This window comes from Polyodon spathula, chromosome 17 (assembly GCF_017654505.1).
Source record: "Polyodon spathula isolate WHYD16114869_AA chromosome 17, ASM1765450v1, whole genome shotgun sequence".
In the NCBI taxonomy this organism is placed as follows: domain Eukaryota; kingdom Metazoa; phylum Chordata; class Actinopteri; order Acipenseriformes; family Polyodontidae; genus Polyodon; species Polyodon spathula.
In genome coordinates this window covers 1,575,845-1,593,006 of record NC_054550.1, presented here as the reverse complement: position 1 = coordinate 1,593,006, position 17,162 = coordinate 1,575,845, and the positions used below count along the sequence as shown (strand labels likewise).

The 17,162-nt window shown below is 36.8% G+C and overlaps 1 pseudogene; it reads left to right on the top strand.

Annotated features, from left to right (window-relative positions):
• The first annotated feature begins 5,817 nt into the window (after positions 1-5,817).
• On the top strand, positions 5,818-15,859 carry LOC121329536 (annotated as a pseudogene).
• The last annotated feature ends 1,303 nt before the right edge of the window (positions 15,860-17,162 follow it).

The window sequence follows — 17,162 nt, the reverse complement described above, 5'->3', positions numbered from 1 at the left end:
TATGCATATCTGTATAAGATATGCTTAGTTCTTACATATATATTATAGCTAATATATATATATATGTCTATATGTTGTGTGCTTTCGCACCACATGGTGCACCCAGCCTTTTCACATGAAGAAATTAACTAAAGTAATAACAGAAAAAGGGATATCAACCAAGATTTAATAAATAAATAAATAAGAACACACTGAGTTTGTTTTATTAAACAGTGACATTAGTTATATAACATTTTGTGTTTAAAGCACACATTTCACTAGTTAAACAGGAGAAGTATGCAAAATAGTGATGATCTATTATAAAATGAAAACAGATAGATAAATTCATGCACCTCAAGATTGTATTTCCTCTTATCATTCGTACTGATAAAACAAGGAAAACGTTACTTGGATCATGGTAACGTTATAGTTAGCTATTTGCTCCTGTTTTTTTTTTCTCATAGTCAAAATGTTGATGAAGTAATAATTATCTACCTATTACATGTTCATTTTTAGGGTATGGAACCAGGGTTAACACTGTAAAAAAAACAGAGCTGCCATTCTCCATGACAGATTAAATTAGATTATAGACACTGAATAAACATCATATCCTGTAAGGTCATTGCCTCTTGTCTTATAAACTCGTAATGTTTTTATTTAAGCTATTTAATTTTACTTTTGGTCTATAAAATAAACTTCATACCTTTTAAATTCTATCCACGTTGTTCTGTACTGTAGGTATTTGTACTCCACTGTCCAGTACGATTTGCATTGCGTGCCTCGTGCGTATCTACAGGGGGCGGTACAAACCTCGGTCATCTTCCGTGAAGCTCTGTTAGCAATGGTTTCCAGACACTAATAATGTACATGTTTAAATAATAATAATAATGTAATCATATACAAGTTCCATCTCATAAACTGCAGCATAAGGTATCAGAAAAAAGCTACTGCATAAAAAAAACTAGTAGCAAACAAAATGCTACCAAATATACATTAACTTTGAGCCTTGTGTGTGTATATATATGTATATATATATATATATATATATATATATATATATATATATATATATTATATGTGAGAGATGTTCCAATGTTCTGAAGTCTGTAGTTGTATTATTATTTAGTTTGAAGGATTTATTTATTTTTTTATATTTAAATAATTGGGGGGGGGGGGGTTGGGGGGGTGGGGGGGTTGACTGTACTAACAGAGCTAGAATATCCGTTGTTGCTCGTGCAGTAATGCCCATCTGCTCTCATTAATTAGAATAGCTGTTGTTGCTCATGCAGTATTGCTCAGTCATTAATTAGAATAGCTGTTGTTGCTCGTGCAGTATTGCTCAGCTGCTCTCATTAATTAGAATAGCTGTTGTTGCTCGTGCAGTAATGCCCATCTGCTCTCATTAATTAGAATAGCTGTTGTTGCTCGTGCAGTATTGCTCAGCTGCTCTCATTAATTAGAATAGCTGTTGTTGCTCATGCAGTATTGCTCAGCTGCTCTCATTAATTAGAGTAGCTGTTGATGCTCGTGCAGTAATGCCCAGCTGCTGTCATTAATTAGAGTAGCTGTTGTTGCTCGTGCAGTATTGCTCAGCTGCTCGCATTAATTAGAGTAGCTGTTGTTGCTCGTGCAGTAATGCCCAGCTGCTGTCATTAATTAGAGTAGCTGTTGTTGCTCGTGCAGTATTGCTCAGCTGCTCTCATTAATTAGAATAGCTGTTGTTGCTCATGCAGTATTGCTCAGCTGCTCGCATTAATTAGAGTAGCTGTTGTTGCTCGTGCAGTATTGCTCAGCTGCTCTCATTAATTAGAGTAGCTGTTGTTGCTCGTGCAGTAATGCCCAGCTGCTGTCATTAATTAGAGTAGCTGTTGTTGCTCGTGCAGTATTGCTCAGCTGCTCTCATTAATTAGAATAGCTGTTGTTGCTCATGCAGTATTGCTCAGCTGCTCGCATTAATTAGAGTAGCTGTTGTTGCTCGTGCAGTATTGCTCAGCTGCTCTCATTAATTAGAATAGCTGTTGTTGCTCGTGCAGTAATGCCCAGCTGCTGTCATTAATTAGAGTAGCTGTTGTTGCTCGTGCAGTATTGCTCAGCTGCTCTCATTAATTAGAATAGCTGTTGTTGCTCATGCAGTATTGCTCAGCTGCTCTCATTAGAGTAGCTGTTTTTGCTCGTGCAGTATTGCTCAGCTGCTCTCATTAGAGTAGCTGTTGTTGCTCGTGCAGTAATGCCCAGCTGCTCTCATTTTCACTTAGTTGTTTGCCTTACATCTTGTAGAACTTGGACTCCATTGAGACTTCGATACTTCTTTCTAATCAAAATATGAATTAAGTAAATCCTGATTAAAGCAAAGCTACTTTGCCTTTGAGTAAATACCATTATGCAAACGCTAGCATATTCTTAAAAACTAAAATACATTCAGGATTTTAATGTACCTATTCATTTATCTGTTTAAATTTACTTTACAGAAACGTGGCTAGGGTTTAATATACTTTTTGGTTTGAAGTATATTGTGCTGCCAGTAATAGGTTTCTTTCGTCCAATGCATGTCTTCAGTTTCATTTTTCTGTATAGAAACCGGTCTGGTCTATGTGAATACATCTGTTGGTAACATTAATTAGACTGGGTTAGGGTCAGTTTTTTGTTGGGTTGCACCTCCCAGATTTTGTTTATTGTTGTGTTTCCCAGATATATTTGCATGAGTGATCATCATACGTTGTTTTTAAAATCTGTATAGGGTTGTGTTTAGGGGTGCATGCAGTAACCCAATTCAACACCTCCTCAGTTGGAGGGAATAGTGATGGTGTGTCATTTTCCACATTGCTTCCGTCCAGCTAAAAAGGTTATTCAGTTTGACCATTAAAAAGTCCACTGTAAATAGAGTGGTCCAAAGTTGACTACAGAATTAACTGATGTATATTCAAATAAGAAAAAAAAAATGAAAGAAGTAATATAATTGCCTCTAAATAATAGTACTAAGAATAATAAGAATAATAAGAACAAATGCACATTATATTTTAGTAACTGTGAGTTCTGTAATCACTTAGTAAGTTTTAATAATGAAGTACTGGTCATTTATGAGAATTAAGACATCAGATTTGTTTAAGTAACCTGTTATTCCTATTTGCTTATTTCTTTACAAAAGTAAAATAATATTAGTTAGCAGCACACAGTCACACTGCCAGTTGATTTCGTCACAATGCATACACATTCCTGATTTGTATTGCACACAGCTAATTGGTGTTGCCCAAGTGATACATTGTTTAAAAACTATATGTAATATTGTAATTTTGTTGAAGTAAAAATGATGTTCTATTTTAAAAAAAGGGTAAAATAAATCAAGTGTTTTTTCTATTAAAAATAATATGTAAATGCCATCTTTTAATTTAATATGAAGATTATGTATTTCTTTACCAGTTAAAACAATGAATGTATATTTTAAACGTGGTTGTTTTTAAAGTGTAAAATAGTTAAAACTCTTTCAAATTAAGTGATGTTTTGCTATGAAACGCTGTGTATTTTTGTTTGCTGATAAATATTAGTGCAGTGCTGTACACTTTACTGCTCAACTGCAGAGGATGAGGAGTCTTAATTAAGCTGACTGTTAGACGAGGAGAGCTGTCTACAGCGCTTGCTTTAAGTTTGGGTACATTGATTCACCAATCCTGACATAATTCCACATTCTCTGCCATGTTTTCTTTTTCACCTTTCTTCATATACTAATTGCTTCCCTTTGTATCTCCTTCTGCTTGTTTTATTATTTTTTTTACATTTTAGAACAAGTTTACAAGTCATGCACATGTGCGTCTATATACAGTAAATGTACAGTATATAGTTGAACTGTTTCAAGGACCAACACAAGATTGGTTTCAATTGATGCATCTGCAAGTATCAATACGACCCACTAGGTGGAGCATTTTACCAATAAATTGAAAAGTATACTGCTAAAAAAGGCAGGAGCCTATGTCAATTACTTCAGATACTCAACCTATAAATCCACTTGAATACCAAATGGAGGACTGTGCACCTAAGTGGAAAGAAGTAAGCTGTGAAAAAAGCAAGGGCATCATCATCTCCAGGGCCTAATGGAGTTCCATACAGAATGTACAAGAGTGCTTCTGGAGTTCTACGAATCCTGTGGAAATTGATGAAAGTGGCATGGGAAAAACAGGTTGTACCAAGAACATGGCACCGAGCAGGTGGAGTCTTTATACCCAAAGAAAAAGATTCTACAAGCATTGGTCAGTTTTGTCCTATTTCCCTATTAAACGTAAAGGCAAGATTTTCTTCAGCATTATTGCTCAGAGATTGCACTAATCGGTTATTGGGCAAATTAACCAATAGCATTGAATGGGGACGAATGCAATTCAAGCCCACTAAATCAAGGACCATCTCTATAATTAAATGTAAAGTAGTAGATAAAAGGTTCTACATTAATGGTGAGGCAATACCAACAATGTCTGAGAAGCCAGTGAAAAGTCTAGGGAGATGGTACGACGGGGATCTAAAGGACACAGTTCGTGTGGGAGAAGTTAAACAACAAGCAGTGGAAGGGTTGAAGAGCATAGACAGCAGCGCTTTACCGGGCAAACTGAAACCCTGGTGCTACTGCCAAGACTGCTGTGGCCACTGACTGTGTACAAGGTTTCCTTGACAACAGTTCAGAAGCTGGAAGCTTTAATCAGTTCATACGTCAAGAAATGGTTGGGAGTTCCACGCTGCCTCAATAGAGTTTATGGTAAAGGAATACTGCAGCTACCAATCTCTGCTCTAACCGAGGAGTTTAAGTCTGCCAAAGTCCGACTGGAAATTACATTAGTAGATTCACGTGACAAATGCGTAAGGGAGGCAGCACCTGTATTGAAAACTGGAAGAAAATGGACGGCAAATAAAGCTGTGGAAGATGCTAAGGCTGCCCTTCGAATCGGAGATATTATGGGGCAAGTTCAGCATGGAAAAGGAGGTTTTGATCTCAGTTCGGCTCCTCCTACATGGCACAAGGCTACCCCGGCTCAGCGGAGGAAGCTGGTAGTCAATGAGGTGCAAAAGCAGGAGGAGAGGATCACTGTTGAGCCCTCTTGAGGTGTCGTGGGCTAGTCAACGAAACTCAGAGGATGGAAGGTACCCACTTGAAGACCCCAGAGATGTACCCTACTTAGCTCAATCCAGACGGTTGTCATGCGCTGGGGAGACCGCACTGGGTTGATCCCCGGAGCCAGCATCGCAGCCGTTGTGTGTGCTGATCCCTGGAGCCAGCATTACACTTCAGCAATCAACACCAGACAGAAGGATATCTACATCAGATGGAAAACAATGCAAATGGATGGTGATGCAGATGGATCACATTAGTTTACAGCAAAGCTGCGTCTTAGTTGGTGCTTATCTTGGCGAGAGCCGATTTCAAATCATCATGAAGTTCAACATCTACTCTCATGTAATGGAAATCATACAATATGAATTTGTTTGAGCAACAAGGTCAGTCCTTTCATTTTTTAAGAACTAAAACAATTACATTTAGAATATATATATATATATATAGATATATATATATATATATATATATATATATATATATATATATATATATATATATATATATATATATATATATATATATATATATATATATATATATATATATATATATATAGATATATATATATATATAGATAGATAGATAGATAGATAGATAGATAGATAGATAGATAGATAGATAGATATAATTAAAATGTAATGGAGTAAAAGCAGATTTCCAAAACCAGGCCACTGAACAAGCCTAATATCCTAATATCCTAAGCCTACTAACGCCTTATATAAGATTACTGTGACTTTCAAACAACGTAACAACACTATGATGATATAACTGCTTTTCCTGTTAATTCCACCCCCGTGCGAGTGTGCGAGTCCACATTCAGCATGCCAGGTTAACGTGATGGGGCGTGGCCTACAAATGACAGTCATCCAATCATAGTTGAGGTCGAGCAGTTGCACATTTTAATACTCCTGCTACTTAGTACCCTGCAGCCAATAGGAGTCAAAGTAAGACCGGTTCCATTGACTGTAAACAGTTTGGATGGTGCAGGTCGGTGGAAGTCTGGAGGTGTGTGCTGTACGTCTCATTAATACAACTGCATTTGAACACTCGGAAATATTTCAGATTAAATACTGTGGTTCGTTTTGGAAGAAAATAATACATACACCAGAATCATGGTGGTCAATTCGGTGCATTGGTTTCGTAAAGGACTGAGACTCCACGATAATCCGGCTTTGCAAGCAGCTCTGGACGGTGCAAACATTGTGCGATTCACCTGTGAGTAAATTTTTGGGACCAAACGTTTCAAGACAAAATGCCTACCTTACCCGTAGTTGGCTACCCCGACCACACATATATATATATATATATATATATATATATTACTTTATATATATATATAATATATATATATATATATATATATATCCGACGTAACTTTGAATACTGTATGTAATTATTTATGGTGCTTCTTGCCATTTTTGCAGTGCACTGCAGAGAAGCGTACTGGAGCTGCAAAGTGGTTTGGTTACTTTTTGCATTGTTATTGTTATTATTATTCAAAATATTTCTACTCAAACATAAAATATATTACATCAGTTCTAATAAATAGTTCATTAGCAGTCGTAGGAGTATGTGTGATCCAATGGTTAAAGAAAAGGGCTTGTAACGAAGCGGTCCCCGGTTCAAATCCCAGCTCAGCGTGTGACCCAAAGCAAGTCCTTAACTTCCTTGTGCTCTGTCTTTCGGGTGAGATGTTGTTGTAAGTGACTCTGCAGCTAATGCATAGTTCACACACCCTCGTCTCGGTAAGTCGCCTTGGATAAAGGCGTTTGCTAAATAAACTAATACGAATAATTACACTGACTGATAGTTGTGCATTGTACCTACTCGTCATTTGTAAAATGAAATTGGGCGTGGATGGCTTTTGATGGTTTCTGGCTAGCTAGAACCCCGTAAGTAATAGAAATGTATTGCCGTTGAACTGCAATGCAGCGTGGGAAGGCTTGCGAAGATGTCATGGTAACACCTGCCTTGTTCCGAATGCACGTGCTGCTGACCTCACCAGAAAATGCACGTTTCACATTGATTGCACCATGACTGGTCCTAAAACACTGCGGTTTTGCTCCAATCACTGAATGTCATACAGATGCCTTAACAATGTGACTGTGTACTGTACTTCTCATTCATTTCACCTCCTGTAGCGACTACATGTGTGGTACTTTTAATATTTCGTTTCAAGGTTTCTACTGGAGTCATTACAAGATCTGGATACCAGTCTTAGAAAACTTAACTCCAGGCTCTTTGTGGTCCGTGGGCAACCCGCTAATGTCTTTCCAAGGCTCTTTAAGGTTAGTAAGATAACCTTAATGCAAGCACATTGAAATTTACAAGCCTACGTTCCTGCTGCATGTGTCCAGTGAACTGCTATACAACAATGAGGAAATGTACTTAGGACATTCCTAAACTAGTTATTGAGTTATCAGAATCTGTGTCACAATTACTTTTTTTCTTAAGTGTAACCAAAGACCTGCTTGGATGTAGATCATCGTGTTCTACTAACATGGTATTGACGTTGTCAATTTTATATTTAATGTACACCCTGTTGGCATACAAATGATTCTGAAGAAGTACATTGGCTTCAGTATTCAAAACACATGTTCCTAATGTAAGAAATAGAATGTAGTGGGACAGCAGTATAACTGACTTTGCTCTTCTGATTTCATTTGTAACTTTATAAATGCAAACCCTCATCTTATGTTTCTCTTAAATATGCCAGAGCCGGCCGCCCAAATATTTGCATTTGTTTTAATTTTTTTTATGCGTTTGTCTTCTAGGAGTGGAATGTGACACGCCTGACGTTTGAGTATGACTCTGAGCCCTTTGGAAAAGAAAGGGATGCAGCCATCATTAAGATGGCACAAGAGTTAGGGGTGGAAGTCGCTGTAAAGAACGCGCACACACTTTACAATTTAGACAGGTAGGAGTTTGTTTCTAATTCCTGTGACGCAGGCTAGTTTAGTTTCATATCAAGCAAGCAGAACAGGAGGTCGCTCTCGCAGAGTTACACCTTAAGAATTTTTGTTTTGTTTTGTTTTGTTTTGTGTGTTTTCAAATCATTTTGAGTGAAAGCTGAATGCAAAATAGTTGTACAAGCATGCATAATTAGTCCACAGGCTGCCCTTGTGGAGAGAAAATAGGATGGACGAATATTGTAAACAAAGCAAGGAGTTTAGTTGTAAAATGTGCATGGATGTGTTTCAGTATTATAGTGCATGTATATTGATTTGCACACAGTTTGAAACTCAAAACCAAGCCTTGCACCCCTTCTCCACTGGCACATCCGACCTGTGAGGGTTCTGTACGGTAAGGGTACTGGTGGTTCTCCACTGGCTATTTGTCAAGCCAAGCAGGAAAATTCTAACACATTTCTCATCCTTGACCTTTATTATATTAATATAAAGAAAAAAAATGTGAAAAAAAAGGAATAAATTCTAAGCTTCTTTACAAAAATATAGTTAAACAAAATACAGCTGTACCATACATACAACTACGGCTCTTGTTTTTTAAGCACCCATACAAAAAACAGCTGTCCTTAAACGGGGTATCTTTGGCAAATCGTATTTTTAAAACCTTCTTTTTTCCCCTTCAACAAAACTAAGTGAACTTAATTTCATTCAGTCGATGTAATCAGTGAAATATGTGGATTATAAAAAAATTCCTAACTGTATTTACAAAATATATGGATACAAGATACAGCTGTACTGCTGGTCTATTAATTATTGAACACCATATGCTTGCGCATCTTTTGTCAAATGGAGTTAATTAATAACAACTGTCTTTCGTTGCGTGTGATGTCAGTAGCACGGCTCGCCTCTGCAATGGATAAATAACCCAGCCTCCCCTTAACCACACCATGAGGGCTCGGTACAGACCTGGTTCGGCTTGGTTGTACAGTGAAAAAGAGGCATAACTGTACCTCATACTATCTAATTCAGTAAGGAAAATAACTAAATGTTGTTGAGTAACATTTTAAAGTTTTACCCTGAAATGTTGTTTCATTTTTGTGTGTGTGTTTTGTTTTCTGTAATACATTTGTCATATAGTTTCAGAAACTTTCTAATATGTAAAATGAAAGCTGGATCACTGCTGTGCTTTATTACATAAAGGTCATGATGCTGCAATGAGTGTTTTCTTTTGAAAACGGAGGATCCTGCCATCTAGTGTAGAAATGCAGCGATAGCTAGTCACGCAGTGAAACATGTGCAGACAGTGGGTGGAGGACCAGCTTGGCTGTTCAGTCACCATTACCAACATGTGCAATAGCAAGTACACTGTACTGCAGTAGGAACGTGAAGGCCACCTGATACCAGTGGCATTCCAGTAGGAAATGACCAAATGGGAATGGTTAACTACATACCGATCTTGACACAGTTGCAGATGTTGTTGAAATGGGTAGCACTAGGGGAAAAACTTGAAGACCGCGATTCTTAATTAGCTGTCTGCGGCTTGTTTATTGAGAATTCTGGTTCGGAGAAATAGGTTATTTCAGCCTTTTTTTTTTTTTTTAATAATACAATACATCATACCACAAACATAGCCTTAATCAGTTATAGTAAGTGCATATTGTTAAGTAACTGGTTGTCTGTTACTGGGGAATCTCTAAACATGAAAATAATATCAAAAAAAAAAAAAAACTAATTTTACTAATTTTAAAAGATGGAACTAATGACCTCCCCCCTCAAAATAAATAAATAAATAAATATTCTAAGTAAATCCTACTTAATATGTAAATTGTATTCCATTTGAACTTTTCTTTTTAATTTTTAATGTCAGCATCTTTAGATATCTGAACCTGTATCTACTGTATGCAGTTGTATCATCTGTAGGCTCAGTCAGCGTTCAGCTTTGGTCTCTTTCTTTTGCTCTATTTCTATCGGAAAGCTCTGCAATTGATCTGTATTCGGAGTTTCTTTAGCAAAGGGTTACCGTAATTCAGTACTTTTTTTTTCTACAACTTTTTTTTTTTTTTTGCAGAATAATAGAATTAAACAACAATAACCCTCCGCTCACATACAAGAGATTTCAAGCAATTATCAGTCGCCTGGAGCTTCCAAAAAAGCCAGTGGGTACAGTCACAGAAGAGCAAATGGAAAGATGCAGGACTGTTATCACCGAAAACCACGATGAGCACTATGGAGTACCATCTCTACAGGAGCTGGGTAAGTGCTTTGAAACAAGTGCACGTATAAGCTTTTATTGCAGTTCAAAGGAAACACAAAACTGGTGTTACAAAACTGGTCGCTTTTTCTACACAGATTGTTTTACTTTTCCTGTTTTTGTTTCAGGGTTTAAAACAGCAAGTCTCGGTCCTGCCAAGTGGAAGGGAGGAGAAACGGAAGCACTGCGACGCATGGACAAACATTTAGAACGGAAGGTGAGTCATGTTACAGGCCTTTCTTAAGAGTAATTGGTTGATTTGATAATTGAAGATTTTAATCACTTCTTTTTCTAACACTTCCAGGCTTGGGTTGCCAGTTTTGAAAGACCCAAGATTGATGTAAACTCGTTGATTGGGAGTCAGACAGGGTTAAGTCCATATCTACGGTTCGGCTGTTTATCATGTCGAGAATTTTACTACAGATTACTAGAACTGTATAAAAAGGTATGGGTGACTTTCAAGGTAGCTTTTGGTAACGTTAGATATTTATTAAAGGTGTATATTTGAAAACCTGTTTACCAATGAGATGTTTCATACATGTTGAGATTTTTTATATTTTAACTCTTTCAGTGCTGCAGAAAGAGGTCTAAGTCCATTATAAACTGCAAACAGCTGTACCGTCATATAGTGCTATGCGTTTTAATACAAGGAACAAAGCACAAAGAACAATTGGCACTCTTGAAACTTATTTATTCCCCCTTTTAATATTCTGAATAGGTGAAGCAGAGCGACAGTCCACCACTGTCCTTGTATGGGCAGTTACTCTGGCGAGAGTTCTTCTACACGGCAGCTACTAATAACCCCAAGTTTGACCGGATGCAGGGGAATCCAATTTGTGTGCAGATCCCATGGGACAGAAACCCAGAGGCTCTGGCCAAGTGGGCTGAGGGGTGTACGGGGTATCCCTGGATTGATGCCATTATGACCCAGCTGCGGCAGGAGGGCTGGATCCATCACCTGGCCAGGCATGCTGTGGCATGCTTCCTAACCAGGGGGGACCTCTGGGTCAGCTGGGAGAGTGGCATGCGGGTAAGGCACACACTGCTGTAATTTTACCGGAAACATTTGATCAGACTTTCCAAAGTAGTGTGACATAGTTTATGAAGAGTCAGTGCGGGGAATATAAACCAGCATGTGCTTTGAGGGCAGCTGTATAATTGTTGATTTGCGTTCCAGTTTTGTTTTGCTGGCAGTGTTTTTTTTTTTTTTTTTTTTTTTTTTTTTTGTATTATTATTTATTTTTGTGTAGCATTAAAATGTCATGTTTCAATTTCATATTTCTACATTTCACTATCAAAACAATTGCAAATAGAGCAGTAATGTACCAACAGAATATATGTTAAAATAAGCTAATTAGTCATAGAGAGAGTTTTATGCAAGCTGAGTACTGGGAACCAGGAATGACCCTATGACCCTGAATAAAGTCCATTGACTTTCTTAAAATCTTAGTAGAGCCCAGTACTATAATTCAGTACAAGTAGGGCTCAATTAAAAGTGGCAAGTTGCCTCCTAGTTAGGCAATTTAGAGTGAGTTACTTATACATAATCACAAGGTTTCTATGTTAAGATGCTTTGAGCTGCCCTGTGTTCGTATTTGTTTTTTTTAAAACATTAACTGTTTAATTCCCATTTTGTGCTACATCATTAGAATTGCTTGAGCTTGATTTCTTTTATTTCAATGCAGGTATTTGAGGATCTGCTGCTGGATGCAGATTTCAGTGTGAATGCAGGAAGCTGGATGTGGCTGTCATGTAGTGCCTTTTTCCAACAGTTCTTTCACTGCTATTGTCCTGTGGGCTTTGGAAAGAGAACCGATCCGAGTGGTGACTACATAAGGTGAGCAAGAATGAAAACCCAGTCATTAATAAAAACATCCATACACATTTAATGAAAGATTTAGGAATTGATAATCTGTATATAATGTTATGGTTCAAAACCACATCCCCAAAAACCTTATATTAGTAGCAGTATACTAAAGGGAGAGTGCTTTATGCAAAAAAAAATAATAATCCATTGGGCATACAGCTCATTCCATGTAATGGAGAAAATGTACCCATCTTTAATAATAACAGGTTTAACCAATTAGAAGTGATGTTTTTATCCTGGCTGTGTGGAGTAGTCGGTCCTTTTTGGGTGTTCCGATGCCAGCGTCACATTGGCTGTGGCGCTTCTGTGGGTTATGGAGGAAAAACCAGGACTGTTTCTCCTCATGGCGCTACAGTGAACCCTGCTGGCCAGGCGTTCAGCGAGCTCAAAAGCAGACACCTGCAGGGCTGGCCTTTGTCCTCCAGAGGGCGGTAGCTCGCTGATATCGGCTCTCAAGTTCCTGGGTGTAAAAGAGGAAGCTGGCTTGGTTGTGGGATCGGAGTCCGCCCACTGAACCTTCAGGTCTCCTGAGCTGTGATTGGGGAAAAATGATTGGGGAGAAAGTCTAGAGCAAAATTATTTTAAAAAGAAGTGATATTTTTAGAAATGTATTCATTTTATTAATGAGAGAAAAAAAAAGTACTGTAATTACTTCAGTGTTGTGTTTCTCCCCATGTAGACTTTACATACCAAAGTTGAAAAAGTATCCAAACAAGTACATTCATGAGCCCTGGAATGCCCCTGAATCGGTGCAGAAGGCAGCGAGATGCATCATTGGAGTTGACTACCCCAAACCAATGATCAAGCACGCAGAAGCCAGCAGGGTCAACATTGAACGTATGAAGCAGATATACCAGCAGCTCTCGCACTACAAAGGACTGAGTACGTTGAACATTGTGCTTTAAATCATTGAGGCTTTTGTGTTAACACCAACTTATTTATGGAAATTAAAAATATTGCAAGTTAGGAATGTGAAGTATGCACATCCCCATCGGTACTTTTTTGCTTTTAGGTTGGCACCACACACAGCAACTGACCGTAATAGTTTTTCTACCTAATCTATCCCTTAAAATAACAGTCAGCACCAATGGTAAACTAAATAATTTAATGTAATTCTATCATGATTCTAGCCAAACATCTCGTGTTACTGTGAGGCATGCATGAATAATAATGGCATGCTAACCAAATAATGGTAGCTCCATCTGACAGATCATCATGGGAGACCTTCATTTTGTATTGTTTATACCAATGTGTCTAGAAAAACCAATACAAGAGTCAAGCCAAGCTCACAGGTATTAAAGTTGCTAAGTTGGAAAACAAAAAAACTATTTGTCTGTGATTTGAAAACAAGATTTGATTAGATTTGTCTGTTTACTATATTAGATTTATTTGTTTACCCTCCGCAAACCTCTCCCTCACTGGTAACCTACTTTTCATATTAAGATGATAATGCAGACCAGAATAATATGTAGGCTGTAGGTCATGAAAAAAAACTGATTTACAGAAGTGTGGTTTAGATGTTACCATCTGTACTTTACAAACAGGACTGCTTTGCTAATTGTATATTTTTAAGATGAATTCATGAGTATCTTTTTTCCACTCATAATGTCTCTTCTGCTAATAAAATACATTTGAAGTTAAGCAAAGAAAAATATTAGATTCTTAATTTTATTTAGACTGCAATTTCATTTTTTTTTTTTTTATGATATTCTTTTTAAAAAAACTGCAATTTCAAAGTAATGTCGTGTTTTTTTTTTTCTACAGGGAAAGTTAATATTTTGAAAACTGTTATTTTTTGTTGTTTTAGAAGGTTTTTTCTTTTTTTTTGTAGGTTTACTGGCTTCAGTTCCTTCATTTTCTGAAGATCTTGGAACCACAGTTACAGACAGATCGCACAGAGACAGCAGTAACAGTGGTAATATTTTACAATTATTTCTGTTTGGTTTTTTTTGGTTTTTTTTGGTTGATTCTGAATAATACAAAACTCAAACAAGTAATCCTGCTTGTGTTCAGGACACCTGTTTAATCTACCACTTCCCTACAACGAGTTTGAAGTTAGAATTGCCATCACACATTAGTGATATTACTGCAGTGTTGCCACACACTATGCTGCATTATTGTGAAGTGAAGGTACTGAGTCCTGTCTCAGATTTGGACAATTTATATTAATTCTTAACATATTTTTATTACCAATTGGTAAAAAATAAAAAGGGGAAACAAACTTTGTACAACGTGTATTTAAAAGCCTTCTTTATACAAACATCTGTGGCACGGTTATTGATACCTAGGAATTTGGCTTTCATAATGCTTTACAGTGTGGTCTGAATGTGGCATTGTCCAGTTTGTTAAAGGAGCCTCTTATGAAACAGCTGCTGAGTATTATATCATATTGGAAGTAATAAGGGTAACCTAGGAGCCTCTGCTAAGCTGATATGAACCCAGTTACATCTCTTGTGATGCATTTGTTCATGTCTTAATGAAAACTTTATTTGACCATTTCAGGTTCAAGTATGGTGCGACACAGTGGGACGTCCCCACTGGGGAAGCGAGACCGGCCCTCTGAACTGGAGAGTGAAGAGAAATGCACAAGACCCAAAGTTCACTGTGCATGCCCAACAAACAGGGCAAACATGCAGGAGTTACAGGTAGGTTCTGTGTACCAGTAATCAGAGGCTGCTTGGGACGTACTGGCTCCTGAAGCCTTTCACCTCTGTTTCTCATTTATCAGTGTTATGTTTTTTTGTTATTGGAATACTTTTCTTTTTTTTTTTTAATATACTGATTCTGCCTCAATCACTTAGTATTTTCAATGGTTTTGATAATGTAATGTTCTGTGCCAGCATTCGAATTCACTGTCATCTCATGTTCTGCTTTGTTAATGAGAAAGGTGATAATTCAATCAGCCAGGTGAATGGAGCTATTGTTTCCGTCTGTGCATTACTGTCTTTCTTACTTTTTTTTTTCTCCCTTGTGCTTTCATTTTCAGGTGGAAAGTTCTAAACGGATGCAAAAAAAAAAAAAAAACTCAACAGAATGCATGAAGTGGCGTGAAGGAGTGCTATATAATTCAGATATGACTACATGCACATGTTAATCAGATTTCAAAATGAATGGTCATTCAGCGGAATTATGTTTCTAAACTTTCAGTTAAGAACACTAGATTGGTATAAAAGTGTTCATCTGTGTTATACATTTTAGCACAATAGCCTTTGAAATACAAATATGGCAAAACAGTCCATTACAGTACTGGAAAATTGAAACATTCCCTAACCAACTAGAAGTCCTGTCTTGAGGGCTTTTTATTTATATATACAGTAAATCATACCCATGTTTTAGTACTTATTAATTCATTTTTCTAAATACATAAAAACTAAACAACAGTTTGCGTAGTAGTGTTACATACGGTGTGTGTCTACTGAATCACATGTTTCCCTTCCTCAACAATTGCATACAGTTTAAAAGTTGTTTTCAGAAGCAGAAGGTTCCTTCTAATGAGTTGAGGAATTGGTTTGTATTAGTAATTCAAGGATAATTTAAACTCTAAATCAACATTGTAATGCAACACTAATAGGAAGTACAGGAGCTCAAGCACAGATGTTATAGATGAAGTATTGGCAGATTCCCTTGACTGGTTTTGAGTTTGGTGTGTTTAGTTTGTGTCGTTCGCTTTGCTTAGTGTGCAAACTTTATTTGCATCGAATTCGCTCGCTCACGTCCGGTGTGCATAGCCCTTTAGCTTCAAATTTATAATATATATATATATATATATATATATATATATATATATATATATATATATATATATATATATATATATATATATATATATATATATATATACACACTTTTGAAAATCTATTTTTTTTTTTTTTTTTCAGATTTATTTAATTGCAGAACGATTTTTTTTTTTCAGATTTATCTGTCCGGTAAATGTTGAATTGCCAAGTTAAATGGAAAATAATGTACAGTATAAATCCGAAGGCTAGTGCTAGTCTTCCATTGATGTTCAAGGAGGCTGTGCAGTCTGGTGGTTAAAGAAACGGGCTTGTAACCGGAAGGTCCCGGGTTCAAATCCCAGCTCAGCCACTGACTCACTGTGTGACCCTGAGCAAGTCGCTTAACCTCCTTGTGCTCCGTCTTTCGAGTAAGACATTATTTTTCACACACCCACACTTTGTGATGTTGGTCCACTATGAAAGGCGCTATATAAAAAATTATTATTATTATTATTATGTGCATCTCAACTTGCTATTGCACTGATTTGATTATGATCCATTTTGGCTCTTTGTACACTTTAAAGAAGTAGTATGCGTTTAATATTATATGGGTGCCTTATCTATGAGCAGCCCTCTAAATATATTGCAGTTCTCATGTATTTTATTTTGTAGCATAATCCCTTCTTGTAATTTAAAACCTATACATGTATTTTTTAATATGTACAACGTGTCCAGAACTATTTGTAAATTATTATTTCACTAATTAAGTGGATACTTTCTGGGATGCAGTATGTGTGCAGAAAGTGTTCATGTGAGACTTGGGGTCAGAATCACAATGCAAGTACACTATGGGTGCCAAAGTAAAACTAGAGGTTTTCTTCCATTAGGTCACGTTGAAAAAACCTTTGTTCCAAAATAAAAATAAATTACTGATATTTTTATTTTGCCTGGCATAGTACTAATATCTTAATATCCTCGGTAGACAAGCAACTCTTGTTTTGTGTAACCGCTGTTGTGACTCTGACCCTAGGCAATGAACAAAGTTGTTTGCTGACCTTTTTTTGAGTTAGTAAATAAAGTTGTATTGTCAAGTGTCTACATGAAATGCTGAAATTGATGTGTTGTATAATAATTTTTTTTTTTTTCTTCAAATTAAAGCAGCTTCTCTAAATAATAAAATCTGAGTATTTTTTTTTTTTTATTATGTATGACATTTGTACATGGTGGTTCAAAAGTCACTGGACCAGTTCACAGATATGTAGGGATATTTGTTACAAGAGCATGTTACACATGCACTAAGTTTGCTCAGTACATGCTGTACCACTTGCCCAATATTGGTGAAACTGTG